Here is a 19,719-nt window from a genome sequence, read left to right as displayed (position 1 = left end):
GTGAGCACAAGCCTGCTTAGCCAACCTTTAGGGACATAACTTGCAGAATTGCAGACACTAAACTTCCCTGAAAAGACTTTTTTTTTTTTATGAGATTGCAAGTGTGCAGCCAAATTATTCCTGATATCTTAAACTATCCTAATGTAAAGAACACAAACTGATCTTTAATTAGGAAGTTTTGTATCTTTTCAGTTAAAAAAAAAAAAAAAAAAAAAAAAAAGTTATCTGGTCTAGATGTATTTGATTAATTGGATTGGATTTAAAGTACAGAACTGAATTACTATAAACTGTATTAAAATTTATTATAATGAGTTTCAGACCTTAATTAAGAAATTTAAGTACAATTCAATTTATGCATGTACTCATGCCATGAGTATTGATATAACAGGGAGCACAAACCTGTGATATGGAATACAACCATCAAAGATGGCAGAAAAATGCTAATATGCTGCCTCGTGTAAAATTGATATAAATGCAACTATAGCAAGAAAACAAAAGACAGAGATTTATCGTGTTGTTTTTTTTTTTGTCTTTTTTTTTTTGCCTTGTTTTTGGGTCATTTGCTGGGTCACTAGGACGCCACTCCAGAGCATTCTGGGAGATGTGAAAATCTACATTTTCAGAATGTTTTGTGTACAACTAAGCCAAAGCTAAAAAATCCATTAAAATATATAAAACAAAACATGACCTTTAGCTTGTTGGGAGTCTCTGTATAAACAAACGACGTTGCTGCAGCACTGCTGTAAGCCTTTTTGCTTTGCAGGATGCTGCTCGCTGTTGATGTTTCAGTTTGTGGTTTTTTTTTTTTTTCTTTCAGAGTGATGGAATTGTTTGAATATTGACGTCACAAAAGCATTCCTCTAATTTTATGTGCATTTTCCCACTATGGTTCTCTTTCAATTTTTCTCTCATTTAATGCTTTAATCCACATTTTCTAACAACACTGCATCCTGCCATCAGGGGCAGCATTTTGTCCAGTTATCATATTGGATAACTGGACACGTTGTGCACAGCTTCTGTTTGTGGTGGCTCCTAAGCAGCCGTTTTTGTAAGATGTGCATGCCCCTGACAAGATAACATCTGTTGTAACTTGTTGTTTACACAGAGGGGTACACCAGTAGCAGCACCCAGTCAGCATTACAGTCAGTGTTGTTGCACTCATAGGCTGCAAAAAGAGGATTTTTATGAAAAAAAAAGTCTTTCTTATGTATACTGTACTTTCAGTGGATGATGGATGAAAAACAGAGAATTTCTCAACTCATATTTTCTCTCTCCTGGCCTTTCCTTTCCCCTTCCTGCTCATCTTTTGACCTTTTATTGTGTAAAATATGTTTATCTTTGTGTTACAAACTTGGTTACAACCTAGAGCAGGGGTGCCCAAGTCCGGTTCTCAAAATCTACCATCCTGCAACTTTTAGATGCAACCCTTCTCCACCACACCTGAATCAAATGACTGGCTCATTACCAGGCCTCTGCAGAGCTGAATGACATGCAGATGACATCTGATTTAAGTGTGTTAGAGAAGGGCTGCATCTCAAAGTTGCTTGATGGTAGATCTCGAGGACCGAACTTGGGCGCCCCTGACCTAGAGTATATAAAGTCCCGGCACCAGTAACAGGCCAGGGAATTAATGGTACCCATCTATCAAATGATCCTTGACTTTATATGAGAAAAAAAAGTTTAATAATTCTATATTTGGCCCCTATGGGCCATAAAATTCTCACAGGCGATTCTAAGGTCTGTCGAGCCCCCGGCATAATTTCAGATGGAGGCCCTATAACCAGCTTTTAGGCAAGGCAAGGCAGTTTATTTGTGTAGCACATTTCATATACAGGACATTTCAACGTGCTTTACATAAAACATTAAAAGCGGATATAAAGAAATAGTAAAAAGAAGCAAGAATCACAATAAAATCATAAATTACATTAAAAGGATTAAAAGCAAGAAAGTTAAATTTACCATGCAGATTTCATGTAAAAGGCATATAAGTAAGAAATGTTTTAGCCTGGATTCTAAAGGGTCTACATTTGGTGAAAGTTTAATCTCCACTGGTAGTTTGTTCCACTTGTTTCCAGCATAACAGCTAAATGCTGCCTCTCCATATTTAGTCTGGACCCTGGTCTGGACTAGTTGACCAGAGTCTTTGGATTAAATCTTCCAACTATTTCTACTTAGTCATTTAAGTAGTCGGGCAGCGTGGCTCAGTAAGTAATTAATCTATGTGCTGAAGCATGACAGCTCTTAAAAAGAACCTTTGCAACGTAATCCAGCACATAAATAAAAACAGTTTTAAGAAGCATAAAGCCTACTAGACAGATATGGATAATAAAATATAAACACACAACAATAACTTCCATCCATGCATCTTTGTGGTTTATTATCAGAGTTTTTGCTTATAAATGATGTAACTTTATATTCTTAGTTTGAAAGTTTAGTTTTAATTTGAAATTGTCAAAGTTATCTGTGTTTATTTTCAGCCTTGTGACACTTTACAGGAGCAGGAGACACTGAGCTGCCCTGAGCTAAATTAACTTCTCTATTTTTTCTCTATTTATCTGCCACTGTCACAACAACTTTTTCCCAAATTTATGTTTTTGTCACGGCCAGACAGAAAACACTTCATTTTCCTGATTTGCCTGTTGGCAAATGGTATCTCTTCTTATTCTGACACTCGAAACTGAATCCAGTTGATATCAGTTGTAACCTGACAGATTCAACAGAAAATACTTTTCATTCATAAATAGAAAAGTCAGTCTTTTAATCTTAACAAATAATCACGCTTTATGATTAAATGACGTGTGTACAAAATATTAGGGGTAAGTTGTATTAAGTCATGTTGCAAATGTAACCCCACCCTCTCCAAGAATCAGAGGCAGATTAAGAAGGCCCCAAACACTGGGCAACCAGCAACAGAGCACAGAGCCAAGACAGCGCACTGCAGGGGCAGCCACACCCCCACCAAAAAGGTGGCAGAGGTAGGCCACAGTCAGGCCCACTGCCACAGAGCATTGGCCCCAGGGGAACAGGGACAGCAGGCCATCAGGCACCAGCCCCCCGAACATCAGTTGGGGGCAGGACCTAAGCTAGGACCCTGCAAGCCCCCAACTCAACCTTGCCCACACCAAACCCCCACCACCCTTTGAGGGAGTAGCCCAAGTGGGTCAGAGGGCAGCAAGCCCCAGAACCTACAACCGTACAACCACGCAATCACCCATTTTGTCCATCCACACCAACTTAAAGGTACACACACTCATTCACCTGTGTTCACAACAACCAATCTGAACCTACATTCACAGGGTCCGCTGTGGGTCGCATGCCACTCAATTTGTGAAGGTTGAGCTCATACAATACCCATAAAGTGATTCTAAGAGAGATATATTCAGCAGCATGGGTCACATTTGATTGAAAAATTTCTAGATCCCGGTTAAAGAGGAACCATGGTGCACCGCTCAGTCACTAACCTGCACAAATATTTACATTAATGTTTTTTTTTTAAGAAAGCTACTTGTGCTCAACCAAACTTATCCTGTTTAAGTTTATGGAACTTACTTAAACTCTGTAAACACTATGGAAATATCTGCAGCACACAATAAGCTAACATACTAAAATACTGTCAGTATGGAAGAGCAAGGTAGAGTTATTTGTATAGCACATGTAATGTAGAAGACAAGTCAAAGTGCTTATATAAATCATTAAAGGCACTATAGCAATGCCTGTCTATGGATTAAGAGCGCGAGACAAAATGGTTTCCTATCCCGGCCCTCAAATCAGGATCAAACAATTCTGTGATAATGAAAAGTTTATTTATTATAAGCAGATCAATGCATAAACCTGTAAAGCAAGATTTTCAGGGTGAACCAAAGTCAACACATCAAACAAAACCAACTAGCCCAACCAAGTAAATGTATATTAAACCCTACTCCAGTTGGAGGGATCATCCACACGACGCTGGATTGCAGCAAAACCGCAAACGTATTTTAGCAAACCACCCTTTCATCCCTATGAAGCCTCCATGAAACCGACAATGTCTGAAGCCAGGTACCAAAGTGGATAGGTTTTAGTCCTCTACTGTCTGCGGTACTGTGCGTACAGCGAAGTCGCACAACTCGAGGATATGGCAATGTGATGAACACGCGCTGATTCCCAATCCACCATTCCTCGAGTTTTTTATGCTTTGTAGTCAAGCATTTTTTGAAGAAGCTCAACTTTTTCATCAGTCCAAAGAAATGTTTCTCTTTTGCTTTGCAGTGAATCCTCAGCTATATTCTCTTCTCTCCTTCCAATGTGTACTTCCTGCAACATGAAATGAGTCTTTACCTGCGCATGCGTTGTTTAGCTCTAGCTTTGGAGTGTTACTCTTTAGCACCCCCCTACAGCAGTGTCGTGGGGATGTTTGAAGACTTTCTCCTAGTTTTCGCCACCGTTTTCACACCTGAACCGGTTTCGGCGCCATGTGGACATAGCCTTGATGACAAACCTCTCAAAACAGGCCTTTTATTTCACATTTTCTGTTCCCCATCTGAAAGGTCCGACCAGAAACCCAGAATTCCTCATCCAAGTTTGTATTAAAACATGATCACCATGAGTCCTGGTTCCTGGCACATCACCACTTACAAGAAATCACCACCACATTTAAGCAATTTATTAATTTCACCAAGTGAAATAGAAATGTAGCTGTAACTTAGTACATTTTGTCAGGATGGCTCAGTTGGGTTAAGTGTAATACAGCTGCAGCCTGCAGGGGGTGCTACTGGAGGACAGCAGAAGGAGGGACACATTGCTAGGGTGCTGCCAAGGTCTTATCATAATTTAGTATTAGTATAAAAGTAATTGTCAAATAATAATGAATGAAAATTATATTTAAAAGTATATAAATGAAAAGAAAAAGATTTGTTCCTAGAGGGTATGATTTCTGCAAATGTGGGCATTGATCTATCCAGAGGTTAATAAAAAACAGTTTTTACATAGTCATACAAGTACACACACTGTGCACACTAACAGTGAAACACAGCAAACAAACCAGTGGAGGAACTGGAGGGAGGCTAAAATGATGCCTTTAGGTCACTGTAAATTGACCCAGCACGATGTAGCTGAAATCTTTTAGCATTAAGACAACAAACAATACTTGTATTACACCAGCTTGTACAGATTCTGGAAGACAAAAATGGGTGAAGACAGAATTTCAGCTCTCAAAAACAGGGTGAATTTAAATAATATCTGATCATTTCATATTCCAGCTGCAAAGCCTTGGGAGAAAAAAGTTCCTGCTCCCTCTTATCAGTGTTGGCAGCAGTGAAGGGAAAAAAAGTCATGAATACGTTTGGTGACAGGGAATCCAAGATTAGATCATGTTACTGTGACTGCTAAGAACATGATGCACCTGCTGAAAAACCACAACACTCTTAAAGAGTAACATGACTTTGCCATCAGTATTCACCAGGTGGGTGCTCAACTGGAGCATGTTGTCTGCAACAGCTTGCAAGCTATGGCTGCACTAGGGGATGTGTTTAAAATCACTGAATTTCTCTTGAGTAAAACATTTAACATTTGAAAGATGCATATTGAGATTAAGGGTAATACTTTGTCAAATTATTCTCTTACCTCGAGATTTCTCTCTAAATATATCACTTTGTAACACAATAGGAATTCCCCTAGCTGTGTGCAGATGTTAGGTTTGATTTTCTACTTAAATTCAGCTGCTAATGAAATCATGGCCATGTAGAGAGTAGAAACATTTAAACATTTAAAGAATCGCTAAATACTTAAAGGTCAATGACAAAATCAAACTTTATTAAGTAGTACAAACTTAAATTATCATGTTGTCATATAGCTAAGTTGTCAAGGTCCAGCTATTATTACTTATGAAAGCATATTGGTAAATAAAAAATTTACCAAAATACCCCCAAAACAAAACACCTCAGTTGAAGTTACATCTTTTCTTCTTGTCATTTTAAGACAAAATAAAGAACCCAAATTTACTCTGATGTGACAAGCCCAACAAGTAATGAACCTAATAAAGGCACCAAAGAACACAACATCAATATAAAACAGACGTTTTTTTTAACACAACATCAAAGAAAATTAAATAAACATGGAATTCAAGACCAGAGAAATTTGTAACAGTAAGTAACTGAAGGGATCATTCAAAAGGAATCATTTCTAATTTTATTATCATTAAGATGGGACTCCATTGTGTTAGTGAAAAATTATGATTATAGGAGAAATAGTCATGACACTAACTTTGCAAAGATGGTCAGGAAAATTAAAAAAAGATGGTATCACTTCTTCCTTTAAACCAGTTGACTGTCCAGTCCGGTCAAAGTCCTCTGGGTTAAAATGACGGCTGCAGATGGCTGAACAGTCCTTCGGTACAAAGTCTCTCCTTCTGAGTACTGCTACCCATGCTGCCTCCTTTATTTATCTTCTGGAAACATACAAAACAACTCTATCTGAACATTGTTCAGTTCTTCTGTACAGGTCAGCAGTTAAAGTTAATGTTAGCACCATGAAACTGATTTAATAGATAATAATGAAATGACATGACCTACTTAGCACATTATATGAAGTGGCTGATTGCCAAATGCCACTTAAACCATCTTCCTATGATCATCGTCTTACTAACAAAAACATTTTTTTTATTTTCTTGTCCTGACATGAGCCGGTTTCCTATATGTTAGCTTAAGAAATACATCACACAGGCAGCTCAGATCAGTCGTCTGTGTACGTGGTGGTGGTTAGCGCCGCTGCCTCACAGGAAGAAAGGTGGTCAGGGACGTCTTTTGTGGGGAGTTTGCATGTTCCTTCTGTGTATGCATGGGTTCTCTCCAGATACTCTGGCTTCCTCCTACAGTCCAAAGACATGCATGTTAGGTTAAATGGTTGCTGTAAATTCTCCCTAGTGAGTAGGATTGGTTGTTTGTCTCTCTGTGTTGGCCCTGGAATAAGCAGGTGACAGGCAGGGTCTACTCTGCCTCTTACTGGCTAATTGCTGGAATAGGCTCCAGTATATCCACAAGCCTGAATTAAAATAGGTATTTATCTAGTCACTCTGTTACTCCGTCAGGTAGAATTGTGCATGTGTGTGTGGGCACACTGGTTAGATCACTGTTTCGGATGAGTGCTGTAACCAAGGAAACCGAATTGTGGACAGGTACTGAAAAGGTCCAGTTTTGCAGCCACTGGTTATTGCTTTATTGCAGATAACTGTGAAAGAATCAGTAAGGCTTCCTAAAACTAGCAGAACAAACAACAACAACAACAACAACAAAAAAAAAACAAGCCAAAAACTCCTAAAGGAGTTACTTTTATTGTAAGATAATGTAAGTTAAATTTCATAGAAACAGCTTGTAAAACTTTTTTAAAGATGACTTCAAAAGATGTCCTGTAATAATTTTAACTGTTCTTCAATGAAAATGAAAATGATGATGTAAAAATCAACATTTCCTCTAATATCACAAGTTCTATGTAACTGCAATAAGTAAGAAATAAGAAATGATCACAACTGCTTTTAATTATTGCAACTATGGGGATGATGACACATTGTAACAGAAGCCTTTAAATATAACAAAATCATTAATGAAGATAATCTTGTGTTTACCATAGGGAAAAAAAAACATTACGAAATAAATTTGATTAATAAACGTTTGTCATGATATTGCAAATAAATATCGTTCATAAGTTGTTACGGCCCCTTTTTGTATCTAGGGGCTTAAAGGGACCAGCAACAAATATACCACAAAGAAAATGGTATCTTAGATAATAATTTAATTACAAAATTCTATATACAAACATAAGGTGTCCTTTTCAGGTTAAACAATAAACAAAACAATGGAGCTTTATACAAAAACACAAAGGAAACTTAACCATGAAACAACTATGATAAGAATACAAACACTAAATCACTAAATCCTAATAACAAAAAGTGAGGAGATTCTCCTATTGAGAATCCCCTAAAACCACAGTACTAAGTACAAACAGAACGAATTCTCGAAACGAAACGGATTCGCAACAACACAAACAAAACAAAGCAAAAACCTCTGTTGCACTTTCAGGAGGTAACAAAGAACCCCGGAATACTGTGAAGGCAAATAAGGGATCCACTGATCCTAACGAAAATTCACAATCACCCAAAAATGTTACTCACTAACAGTCTAACACTAGCTACTCAGAGAACCACCAACAAAGGGAACTGCGCCCTAATGACACAGCCCCAGAGGAAAGGTGAAGTCCTCTATTTAGCTATGAGCAATCATCAGGATGAACAGCAGCTGTGGAGGGCAGGAGCAGCAGCAGCGAATCAGCGTGGCAGAAGGGGAGGGAGGAACGTCGTCGTCACAGGTCCACTTGAGTGACAGGCCCGGTGACCAATCCCAGACGGCTTGGGCCTCAACACCTCCCCTTCCGCTTGGCTGTGTGGAGTGACAGGCCCGACAGCCAATCACAGAAGGCTAGGGCCGTAACACCCCCTCCCTTAAAATCTGGCTCCAGATTCTCCAAAGCCTCTTCATGTAGCTTTTTCAAAAAAAAAAAAAAGGTTAGAACACAAATGCATAAGCACACACATATAAATAGTCCTACACACGGCATAAGGCATCCGCAAAAAGGTTGTCTACACCCTTCTTATGCCTAATCTCTAAGTCGAATTCCTGCAAGATGAGAGCCCATCGCATTAATCTCTGGTTATGGTTGTACATGCAATGTAGAAATGTCAACAGTTGTGGTCCGTGAACACTTGAATGGGCACAGGGGAGGATCCCACATACGCACTGAAGTGCTGGAGTGCCAGTAATAACGATAACGTCTCCTTCTCGATGGTGGAGTAGGGCAACTGGTGCCGGCCGAACTTGCGGGAGAAATAGCAGATGGGGTGATCAATCCCATCATCACCAGACTGGAGGAGCTTGGCGCCTGCCCCCACAGCACTGGCGTCTATGTCTAGCTTAAAGGGTTTACTCATTAGTCAAAATTAGTAGGTCCCTCCAAAAAACCTATGGCCTTGGCCAGCTTATTATTGAATCACAACTTTTACATGAGCAGTTATTGTTTAGACCAAATAGTGTCATCTGTAACAACTTGGTCACTGCAAAAGGAAGAAAATCCATCCATCCATCCATCCATCTTCTTCCACTTGGACATGCCCAGAACACCTCACCAGCAGGAATCCTGACCAGTTTCCCGAGTCACCTTATCTGGAGGAGCAACATGTAACCCATACAAGTTTTATGTCTAATAATAGTTCAGTTAAATTTGGAAGATGCATCAAGGGAATAAAAAAAAAATAGTTTTATTGTAAATACATTAAAAATAAATTACTCGTAATTTTAAGGCGAGTAGCTCCCCCCATCTATTTCCTGTTCCGGTTTGCGAAGCGCTCGTAGATTTTCAGCTGCGTATGAGAAACCATCACGTTGCAACAACGGTGAGAAAGAAAAAAGTTTACCATCGGATGGAAAAGTGCCCGAAAACTTTGTGCTTGAGCTCGGATAAAGTCCTCCAACCCTTCAGTGCTGCCGAGTGATCGCCGATTTCGAAAGTGGCGAAAAGTGAGTTTAATCAGCTTCATAGCTGTAAAGTTGTTAGCCCGCGTGCTACTGTTAGCTTTAGCATCACGTTGCTAACACGTAGCAGCTACGTCGCCGGGAAGCGCGGTGTTTGAGTCAGCTCTTACTTCGTCTGAAAGGTAAAGCATGATCAAAACGCTCAAAGCACTGGATAATCAATAATAAATTGGTTTAACGTGGAAATGTGCTCATTATAATTTTAGAGTCTGGCGATTAGCTTGGGTGCAGCTGTGCTGAGTGTCTGAGCTCAAGTGATTTGGAGATTGGTGAGGATCATCATTTGTTATTAAGATGTTTTCTTGCAGTTGTTTGCACTTTCATTGTTTTTATGTGTAAATGCTCTTATGCATATTTGTTTTGCACACGGTTAGTGCTGTCAAAGTTTTAAAATGTTTCGATTCATTTAAATGAAGCAGTTAGATATATATATTTGCAGGTTGCACTGATAAAAATATTGTTTACAGATTTTCATCTTAAATTTGTTAGTGATATTATTACATGTTGTGATTCAAAATATTCTGAATACACTGTAAAACAATAGTGTTTCATTAGATATTCTCTGAACCTGTCTCATTGGCAGGTCAGGTTTTTTTCCCCCTCCTTTTGTGTACCCCCCTCGACCTCATTGGTATATTCCGGAGCGGATATTCTGATAGTCATGATGGCGAGCCTCCCACCTGGATCAGATGGAAAGGACTACACCTCTTCTGTGATCACTGGATTTTGCTTTGTGTGACCTACAGTGCGGTAGGCCAGAACTAAGAACACTGTCACTCATCTGTGAGCACCAGCCCTAGCAGCTATTTATTTTATTGTGAAAGTTTTTGACCGACTTAGACTGACTTGGACTAGTTTTTTCTTTGACCTATTTTATTTAATTTGCTACTCTTGGGTTGGTGTGGGACAGAAAGGAAACCCTCCTTTAAGACATCTGATAGTGAACTGAACTGCGAATCCTACTCATCAGCCTGAGTTGTTTGTGAACACTGAGAACAGGCAGTGAAAGAGATTTTTTTGTGAACAGTTGGCCAAAGAACAAACAAAGAACAAAAACCCGAGTCATTAAGTGTCCACATATATTGTATTGTCTTAATTATTTGTGTTACTGTCTTTTATTGTCTTTTATATATAAAACCGGTATATGTTCAAGCATCATATTGGTACGGTGTGTTGTTTAGATAATTCCCTGCTGCTTCCCGAGAGTCGAACCGAGAATTGAAATTACTCCTTAATCTTTGTTGTGAGCTCCATTGTCTCACAAGTGCTACATAAATTTTGGCGAGCCAGCCAGGAGGCAGCATGTGAGTGAATTTAACTGTCACACCTACTTATTTTACGCAGTTGCTGATTGTTGCACTTGAACTCAGGTACTCAGATTTTTGACGCCCTTTGAAATGGAAGTTATAGCACAGGAATCAGTCAAAATCCCTTGCTCTGTTGTGGTAAGTGGGTTAACAGAGACCGAGAGTGATGAAGAAGTTTCCACTTTCCTCCAGAAGTACGGTTCAGTTAGCCGTTTCTTTCGCATAGATGACCCAAAATCAGGTTTCCACAAGCACATGATAGTTGAGTTTACTCATGGCACTGCCATGCAGGAGTTAGAACCCATGTTGCCTCTTAAGCTTTCAAGTCCAAGCCAGCCAGAAATTACTTATGAAGTCAAGCCCTTGGCCAGTGTTTACACTCAGGAAGCCCAGGGTAAAGCCACTAAGGCTTACATGGAACAGTTGGTAGAAATAGCCAGATTGAGTGGGAAATCAGTAGAACAGATGTTAAAGGAAGAGCTCTCCACCCTGTCTCTGCCTACTGCTTCTTCTCAGGTTTGTCATGATTCCTCAGTTGAGCAGCACCCACAACCAGACCCACCTGTGCCAGGAGCTGTTTCTTCTCCTCCAGTCCCTCAGCTGGCAACACTTCCAGATTCCTCAGTCTTGAAACCTCCTGTTGATCATCCTCATTCTCAGACTGACGTAACTTTGAGTAAAAACCTGACCAATCCCAGTGTTCCACCAGCTCCTCCAGTCTTAGCTGGCGGTTTCACCCAACCGGTTATTGATGTAAATCCGCCCAGTGTTCAGCGGGTGGTGGTTGAGCACGTTGTGCGTAACAGTGAAAACTTGCCACAGTCTATTGCACCAGGAAGACTTCGTGCCTTCTCAGGAAGAAGTGTACGTCCTAATAATGAAGCTGATTATGACACATGGCGTGCTAGTGTTGAAGTCCTCATTAAAGATCCTTCAGTTTCTGATTTACACTGTGCACATCGCATACTCGATAGCCTGCTTCCTCCTGCTTCTGAGATGATTAAGCATTTAGGCCCACATGCTAGTCCATCTACATACCTCAAGCTGCTTGACTCTGCTTACGGCGCGGTTGAGGATGGAGATGAGCTGTATGCAAGGTTCATGAATACGCTTCAGAACGAAGGAGAGAAGCCTTCTGCTTTCCTGCAGAGATTATATACAGCCTTGAGCACAACCATGAGACGAGGTGGTGTGCCCTCTCAAGATTTTGATCAGCAGCTTTTGAAACAGTTCTGTCGTGGTTGCTGGGAGAATGCTCTGATCGTAGACCTCCAACTTGAACAGAGAAAGGAGAACCCCCCATCCTTTGCAGAGTTGTTGCTAATGCTCAGAACAGAAGAAGATAAGCAAGCTGCAAAGCTGAGTCGTATGAAGCAGCACTTTGGCATTGCTAAATCTGCTTGTAGCAGTGGTAAGCAGCGCGTTATGTCGCATTTGCAAACAGCGCATGTTACACCAGATTCAGTTCAAACTACTGAGATGGAGAGGTTAAAGAAACAAGTTGCTGACCTCAATGCCCAGCTCAGTAGGATGGCATCTGAGAGTCAAGGACAGAAGCCACAAAGAAAACAGAAGACAAAATCTCTTGCTTCTAACGCTAAAGTTGAAGCTCGCTTTGAAAAAAGAAACCAGGCAAGTAAACCAAACCCTCCTGTTAAAGGGAGCACCAAACCACGGCCGTGGTATTGTTTCCAGTGTGGGGAGGATGGTCATGTTGCTTCAGTTTGTGATAATGCCCCAAATCCATCCCTTGTGGCGGCTAAGAAGAAGCAACTTAGAGAGAAACAGGCTGCATGGGAAGCCTCTACTGACCTTGAAAGTGAGTCACATTTAAACTGACACCCACTCCTGTAGAGGGACATATGGGAGTGAAGCTCAGTGAATCAGGTCCCAACTTAGGAAAATCTGTCCTTAAGAACACCAAAGTGAAAGCGGCTCAGATCCCTAAGGGGCTCGTTGGAGCCAAGACCACAGCTCAGGTGGTAATTGCTGGAAACCAAACTAACTGTCTTTTGGACACAGGGTCACAGGTGACTACTGTACCACAGTCCTTTTACGAGCAAAAACTTTCACATTTAGTCATCCATCCCCTCGACGACCTCCTCGAGGTTGAGGGCGCAAATGGTCAGACAGTGCCTTACTTGGGGTACGTTGAACTTTCTGTCACTTTTCCCAAGGACTTTGTGGGAACTGAGATTGAGGTTAATACCTTAGCTCTAGTTATTCCCTACCTCCCTTCGGCAGGTCATGAACAGGTGCTTATTGGCACTAATACGCTTGATGTCTTGTATGCAGACTACCAGAAACTCTCCCCATTCCAGCCATTGCAACATGGTTATCGAACGGTTCTCAAAACTCTTGAGACGCGCCAGAAGAGTTCAAATGATAGTAGCCTTGGGTTTGCAAGGATGACCGGAAAGTTGTCTGCGGTTGTCCCTGCAGGACAGACAGTAGTTCTTGAGGGCTCGGTTAATATTTGTAACGCTCACCATCTAACAGATGTTCTCATTGAGCAACCAACAGCATCTTCCTTACCAAGTGGCTTGTTAGTCTCAGCTAGTTTAGTGAGCCTGCCAAGGAAGCAGCCTTGTCGGCTACCTGTAGTGCTAAAGAATGAAACCGAGCATGACATTGTCATACCCCCTAAGACTGTGCTGGCAGATGTTAATGCCATAACGAGGGTACTTCACAAAGAGCAGGTTGTTAAAGAACCAAAACTTCCTGACAGGCAAGCAAAGTCTCCCACAGACCTGAGTTTTGACTTTGGCAACTCTCCCTTATCCCCCGAGTGGAAAGAGAGAGTGACAGCCATGTTAAACTCTATGTCGGATGTGTTTTCCCGACATGATCTTGATTTTGGACATACTGATAAAGTAAAGCACTGCATCAAACTCAGTGACGAAACGCCTTTCAAACAAAGAGCACGTCCTATACATCCTAATGATGTAGATGCAGTAAGAAAGCACTTACAAGAACTTTTTGAGTCTGGGATCATTAGGGAATCAGAGTCCCCATTTGCTTCTCCCATCGTCATAGTCCGCAAAAAGAATGGCTCGGTACGTCTCTGTGTAGACTACCGGAAGCTTAATCTTCAAACTATTAAGGATGCTTATGCACTCCCAAAGCTGGAAGAAGCTTTCTCCGCCCTGGTGGGGTCAAAATGGTTTTCCGTGTTAGACCTGAAGTCGGGGTACTATCAGGTTGAAATGGACGAAGCAGACAAGCAGAAGACTGCTTTTGTTTGTCCATTAGGGTTTTGGGAATTCAATAGGATGCCCCAAGGAATTACAAATGCGCCGTCAACTTTCCAACGACTCATGGAGAGATGTGTAGGAGACATGAACCTAAAAGAGGTTTTAGTGTTCATTGACGACCTCATAATCTTCTCTTCCTCCCTGGAGGAACATGAGCAGCGTTTGAGGAAAGTTTTGCAACGACTGACTGAGTATGGTCTCAAGTTGGCGCCAGAAAAGTGCAAGTTCTTTCAGACCTCGGTAAAATACCTTGGCCATGTAGTCTCTGAAAGGGGTGTGGAAACTGATCCGCAGAAAGTTGAGGCTTTAAAAACCTGGCCTGTCCCAACCAACTTGAAAGAGCTCCAATCCTTTTTAGGATTTGCCGGGTATTATCGTAGGTTTATCCAGGGGTATTCCCATATCACCAGGCCACTAAATGAGCTAACTTCTGGTTATGCACCTTTCCGGAAAGGGAACAAGAAACCTAAGACAAACACCAGTTCAGGCTATCACCATCCAAAAGAGCCGTTTGGACAGCGATGGACCCCCCAATGCCAAGAGGCATTTGACCAAATAATTATAAGACTTACATCAGCACCCGTACTGGGTTTTGCAGACCCCCAGCTTCCGTATGTCCTTCATACGGATGCCAGTACTATTGGCTTAGGGGCTGCACTGTATCAGGTACAGGAGGGGCAGCCGAGAGTCATAGCTTTTGCGAGTCGCGGGTTGTCAAAGAGCGAGAGCAAATATCCGGCTCACAAATTAGAATTTTTGGCTCTTAAGTGGGCAGTAACCGAAAAGTTGTCAGACTATCTGTACGGTACTGATTTCACAGTAGTCACCGACAGCAACCCGCTGACTTATGTTTTAACATCAGCAAAGCTTGATGCAACAGGATACAGGTGGCTCTCCAGTCTTTCCACCTTCTCCTTTCAGCTGAAGTATAGGGCGGGTAAACAGAACTTGGATGCAGACGCATTGTCTCGCAGGCCTCATGATCCACCAGATAGCGACCATGTTTCCAGAAAAGAGAGTGAGAGACTTTGCCAGTTTGCTCTTTATCACCTCAGTGATGCAGGGTCTCCGGAGACAGTTCCTCCTCATGTGATCCAAGCTATCTGTGACCGACACACGGTCATGGTAGCTGGAGGTAGTGATGACGACCCACATACTCCCGGGCTGAGCTTGGTTGAGTCCCTAGCTCATCAGTCTTCTGCCATTCCAGTATCCTTCCAGGAAGAACTGGATGGGTCGCCTCTCATTCCATCAATGTCTGCAGACGAGCTGAGACAAAAACAGGTGGCTGATCCTGCCATAAATGCAGTAGTTGTTCAGCTAGAATCTGGTCAAAGTCCCCCTCCGAGTCTTCGAGCAGAGCTCCCTGAACTCCCTTTGCTCCTTCGTGAACTAAATCGTCTAGAGATGCAGAATGGAGTGCTTTATCGCAGACGACAAGCTGAATCCAACCTCACTTACCAATTGGTGCTCCCTGAGGAGTTGAGGTCACGTGTTCTGAGAAGCCTTCATAACGATATGGGCCACTTAGGAGTGGAGCGGACAGTGGACATGGCCAGAGCCAGATTTTATTGGCCGAAAATGCAGTCTACCATCGAAAAGATGATTAAAACCTGTGAACGATGTGTACGCAGGAAGACACCACCAGAGAGAGCCAGTCTATTAGTAAATATCAAGACCTGTAGACCTTTGGAGCTGGTTTGTATGGACTTCCTGTCCGTAGAGCCAGATAGGTCAAACACAAAGGACATATTAGTGATAACTGATCACTTTACCAAATATGCAGTGGCAATCCCAACACCCAACCAGCGAGCACGTACCGTTGCAAAGTGCCTTTGGGAAAATTTCATTGCACATTATGGTTTCCCAGAGAAACTACACAGTGATCAGGGTCCTGATTTTGAATCTAAGACTATAAAGGAGCTCTGTGAACTTGCTGGCATGAGGAAGGTGCGCACAACACCTTACCACCCAAGGGGTAACCCGGTTGAGAGGTTCAACCGTACTCTCCTTCAGATGTTGGGAACACTAGATCAGTCTGATAAGCTGCATTGGAAGGATTTTGTTAAACCGCTCGTGCACGCTTATAATTGCACAAAGAATGACACCACAGGGTTTTCCCCCTATGAGCTCATGTTTGGGAGACAACCACGACTTCCCATTGACCTGGCACTGGGACTGCCGGTTAATGCTGTCAAACATACACATTCTCAGTATGTGCGTGATTTAAAATCTCGCTTGGAGGAGAGCTATAAGATTGCTGCCTCCAATGCAGGGAAGACTGCTGACCGAAATAAGATCAGGTTTGATAAGAGAGTGGTAGATTCAACTTTGGAAGAAGGTGATAGAGTTCTCGTTCGAAATGTGAAGCTCCGTGGCAAAAATAAGCTGGCAGATAAGTGGGAGGAAAGTATTTATACTGTCCTTAAGCGAGCCGGTGACATGCCAGTTTACACAGTTAAGCCCGAGAACAAAGAAGGACCTGTTCGAACCTTACACCGTGACCTACTCCTTCCTTGTGGGTTTTTGCCTGCAGCTCCAGAACACAAACCTGACAGAGGTCCCCCAGCTAGGAGACCCAAAACAAGGCATCGTTTAGACAGTGAGGTTGAAGAAGATGGTGATGATTCAGAGTCTGAGTCTCCGTCTAGTTGGCCATTGTCTTCTCATCCTGTGATAGACCCAGATTCTGTTGTTACTGTGGTTGAAACACACAAGTGGAGTAATCCTCTTTGTGAAGAAGTGCTGGAACCTAACCCTGAAACATTATTTGTTCCTACTGTCCCTGACACTCCTTCAGTCCAGATTCCTGTAGAGAAAGAACCTGAAGTAGCAGTGCAGGACTTACCTGATGTAGACAATCCGCCAGAAGAAGGTTTTCTACCTGCAGAGGAGATTGGCATCTTACCTGAACCAGGATCCTTGGTTAACTTGGTTCTCCCTGAAATCACTCCCCCTTCTACAGATCTAGATTCAACTAGGGAACCTCTTCCTGAAAAGGATGAGGCAGATCCAGCTGTTGCTGATGTAGAGGAGGAACATGATGGGAACACGGTGGTGACTGAGCAGCCTCAGTCCATTCAATCACGAGATGACAGATGTCATGATGTGAAACCTTCTCTTCGTCGCTCCCAGAGGAAATGTGAAAGGCCTGAGAAGCTTCAGTACTCAAAGTTGGGTAGTCCATTATTGATGGTAGTAAACTCTCTCTTCCAAGGCCTTAGTGAGGCATTGGCAAGTTCCTTAGTTCAATGACATATTGTCCCTGAATAATGTAAGCAGATGCCCAGGGACGGGCATACTGTCAAGAGGGGAGGGTGTAACCCATACAAGTTTTATGTCTAATAATAGTTCAGTTAAATTTGGAAGATGCATCAAGGGAATAAAAAAAAAATAGTTTTATTGTAAATACATTAAAAATAAATTACTCGTAATTTTAAGGCGAGTAGCTCCCCCCATCTATTTCCTGTTCCGGTTTGCGAAGCGCTCGTAGATTTTCAGCTGCGTATGAGAAACCATCACGTTGCAACAACGGTGAGAAAGAAAAAAGTTTACCATCGGATGGAAAAGTGCCCGAAAACTTTGTGCTTGAGCTCGGATAAAGTCCTCCAACCCTTCAGTGCTGCCGAGTGATCGCCGATTTCGAAAGTGGCGAAAAGTGAGTTTAATCAGCTTCATAGCTGTAAAGTTGTTAGCCCGCGTGCTACTGTTAGCTTTAGCATCACGTTGCTAACACGTAGCAGCTACGTCGCCGGGAAGCGCGGTGTTTGAGTCAGCTCTTACTTCGTCTGAAAGGTAAAGCATGATCAAAACGCTCAAAGCACTGGATAATCAATAATAAATTGGTTTAACGTGGAAATGTGCTCATTATAATTTTAGAGTCTGGCGATTAGCTTGGGTGCAGCTGTGCTGAGTGTCTGAGCTCAAGTGATTTGGAGATTGGTGAGGATCATCATTTGTTATTAAGATGTTTTCTTGCAGTTGTTTGCACTTTCATTGTTTTTATGTGTAAATGCTCTTATGCATATTTGTTTTGCACACGGTTAGTGCTGTCAAAGTTTTAAAATGTTTCGATTCATTTAAATGAAGCAGTTAGATATATATATTTGCAGGTTGCACTGATAAAAATATTGTTTACAGATTTTCATCTTAAATTTGTTAGTGATATTATTACATGTTGTGATTCAAAATATTCTGAATACACTGTAAAACAATAGTGTTTCATTAGATATTCTCTGAACCTGTCTCATTGGCAGGTCAGGTTTTTTTCCCCCTCCTTTTGTGTACCCCCCTCGACCTCATTGGTATATTCCGGAGCGGATATTCTGATAGTCATGATGGCGAGCCTCCCACCTGGATCAGATGGAAAGGACTACACCTCTTCTGTGATCACTGGATTTTGCTTTGTGTGACCTACAGTGCGGTAGGCCAGAACTAAGAACACTGTCACTCATCTGTGAGCACCAGCCCTAGCAGCTATTTATTTTATTGTGAAAGTTTTTGACCGACTTAGACTGACTTGGACTAGTTTTTTCTTTGACCTATTTTATTTAATTTGCTACTCTTGGGTTGGTGTGGGACAGAAAGGAAACCCTCCTTTAAGACATCTGATAGTGAACTGAACTGCGAATCCTACTCATCAGCCTGAGTTGTTTGTGAACACTGAGAACAGGCAGTGAAAGAGATTTTTTTGTGAACAGTTGGCCAAAGAACAAACAAAGAACAAAAACCCGAGTCATTAAGTGTCCACATATATTGTATTGTCTTAATTATTTGTGTTACTGTCTTTTATTGTCTTTTATATATAAAACCGGTATATGTTCAAGCATCATATTGGTACGGTGTGTTGTTTAGATAATTCCCTGCTGCTTCCCGAGAGTCGAACCGAGAATTGAAATTACTCCTTAATCTTTGTTGTGAGCTCCATTGTCTCACAAGTGCTACAAACAACTCTACTCTGAGCCTCTCCCGGATCACTGAGCTTCTCACCCTATCTCTAAAGGAGCTTTTGGCTCAGCTCCTTCTTCACCATGACAAGCCGATGCAGAGACTGCATCACTGCAAACACTGCACTGATCCGCCTGTCGATCTCCCGCTCCATCCTTCCCTCACTCATTAACAAGACCCCACGGTATGTGAACGCCACTTGGGGTAAGGCCTCATTCTCAACCTGGAGAAAACACTCCACCCTTTTCTGGCTGAGGACCATGGTCTCAGATTTGGAGGTGCTGATTCAAGATCAGGAAGAAAAATACCTGTAATTTTGTAACTTGTATTAATGGGCAACAAACCAATAAACATGAGCAATAATAAATTAAAATGAACCAGCATGGCATAGTTTGCTTCTGCGTTGGCTGTATTCAGTTGTTATCCTATAAAATTCTTGCTTTATAAGTGCCATTTCCGTACAGTTGGTATCACATCTGAAACTCTCCAGAGTTTCTCTACAATGTTTAGGCATGATGGCTAAAAGAGGTGGAATGGTTTAGCGATTTGGCTGCCTTGTAACTGCTAAGCTGTTATTTCAGTGTTCTTGATCAGGTCCACCCATTTCTTCTTAAGCTTTGACAAGTTTTGACATAACAATGGCTCAAATGCCAA

General features: G+C 41.8%; 1 long non-coding RNA gene across 2 annotated transcripts; it reads left to right on the top strand.

Moving 5' to 3' along the window:
• The first annotated feature begins 17,548 nt into the window (after positions 1-17,548).
• On the top strand, positions 17,549-18,949 carry LOC121635722. Of its 2 annotated transcripts, XR_006009518.1 has the most exons (3): positions 17,549-17,913; positions 17,998-18,060; positions 18,375-18,949. It is a non-coding gene; the product is annotated as an uncharacterized LOC121635722 (long non-coding RNA). The 2 variants fall into 2 exon arrangements; XR_006009519.1 differs by having other exon boundaries at positions 17,549-18,060.
• Positions 18,950-19,719: the final 770 nt, after the last annotated feature.

This window comes from Melanotaenia boesemani, chromosome 24, assembly GCF_017639745.1.
Source record: "Melanotaenia boesemani isolate fMelBoe1 chromosome 24, fMelBoe1.pri, whole genome shotgun sequence".
Taxonomy (NCBI): Eukaryota; Metazoa; Chordata; class Actinopteri; order Atheriniformes; family Melanotaeniidae; genus Melanotaenia; species Melanotaenia boesemani.
This window is presented reverse-complemented; position numbering and strand designations above follow the sequence as displayed.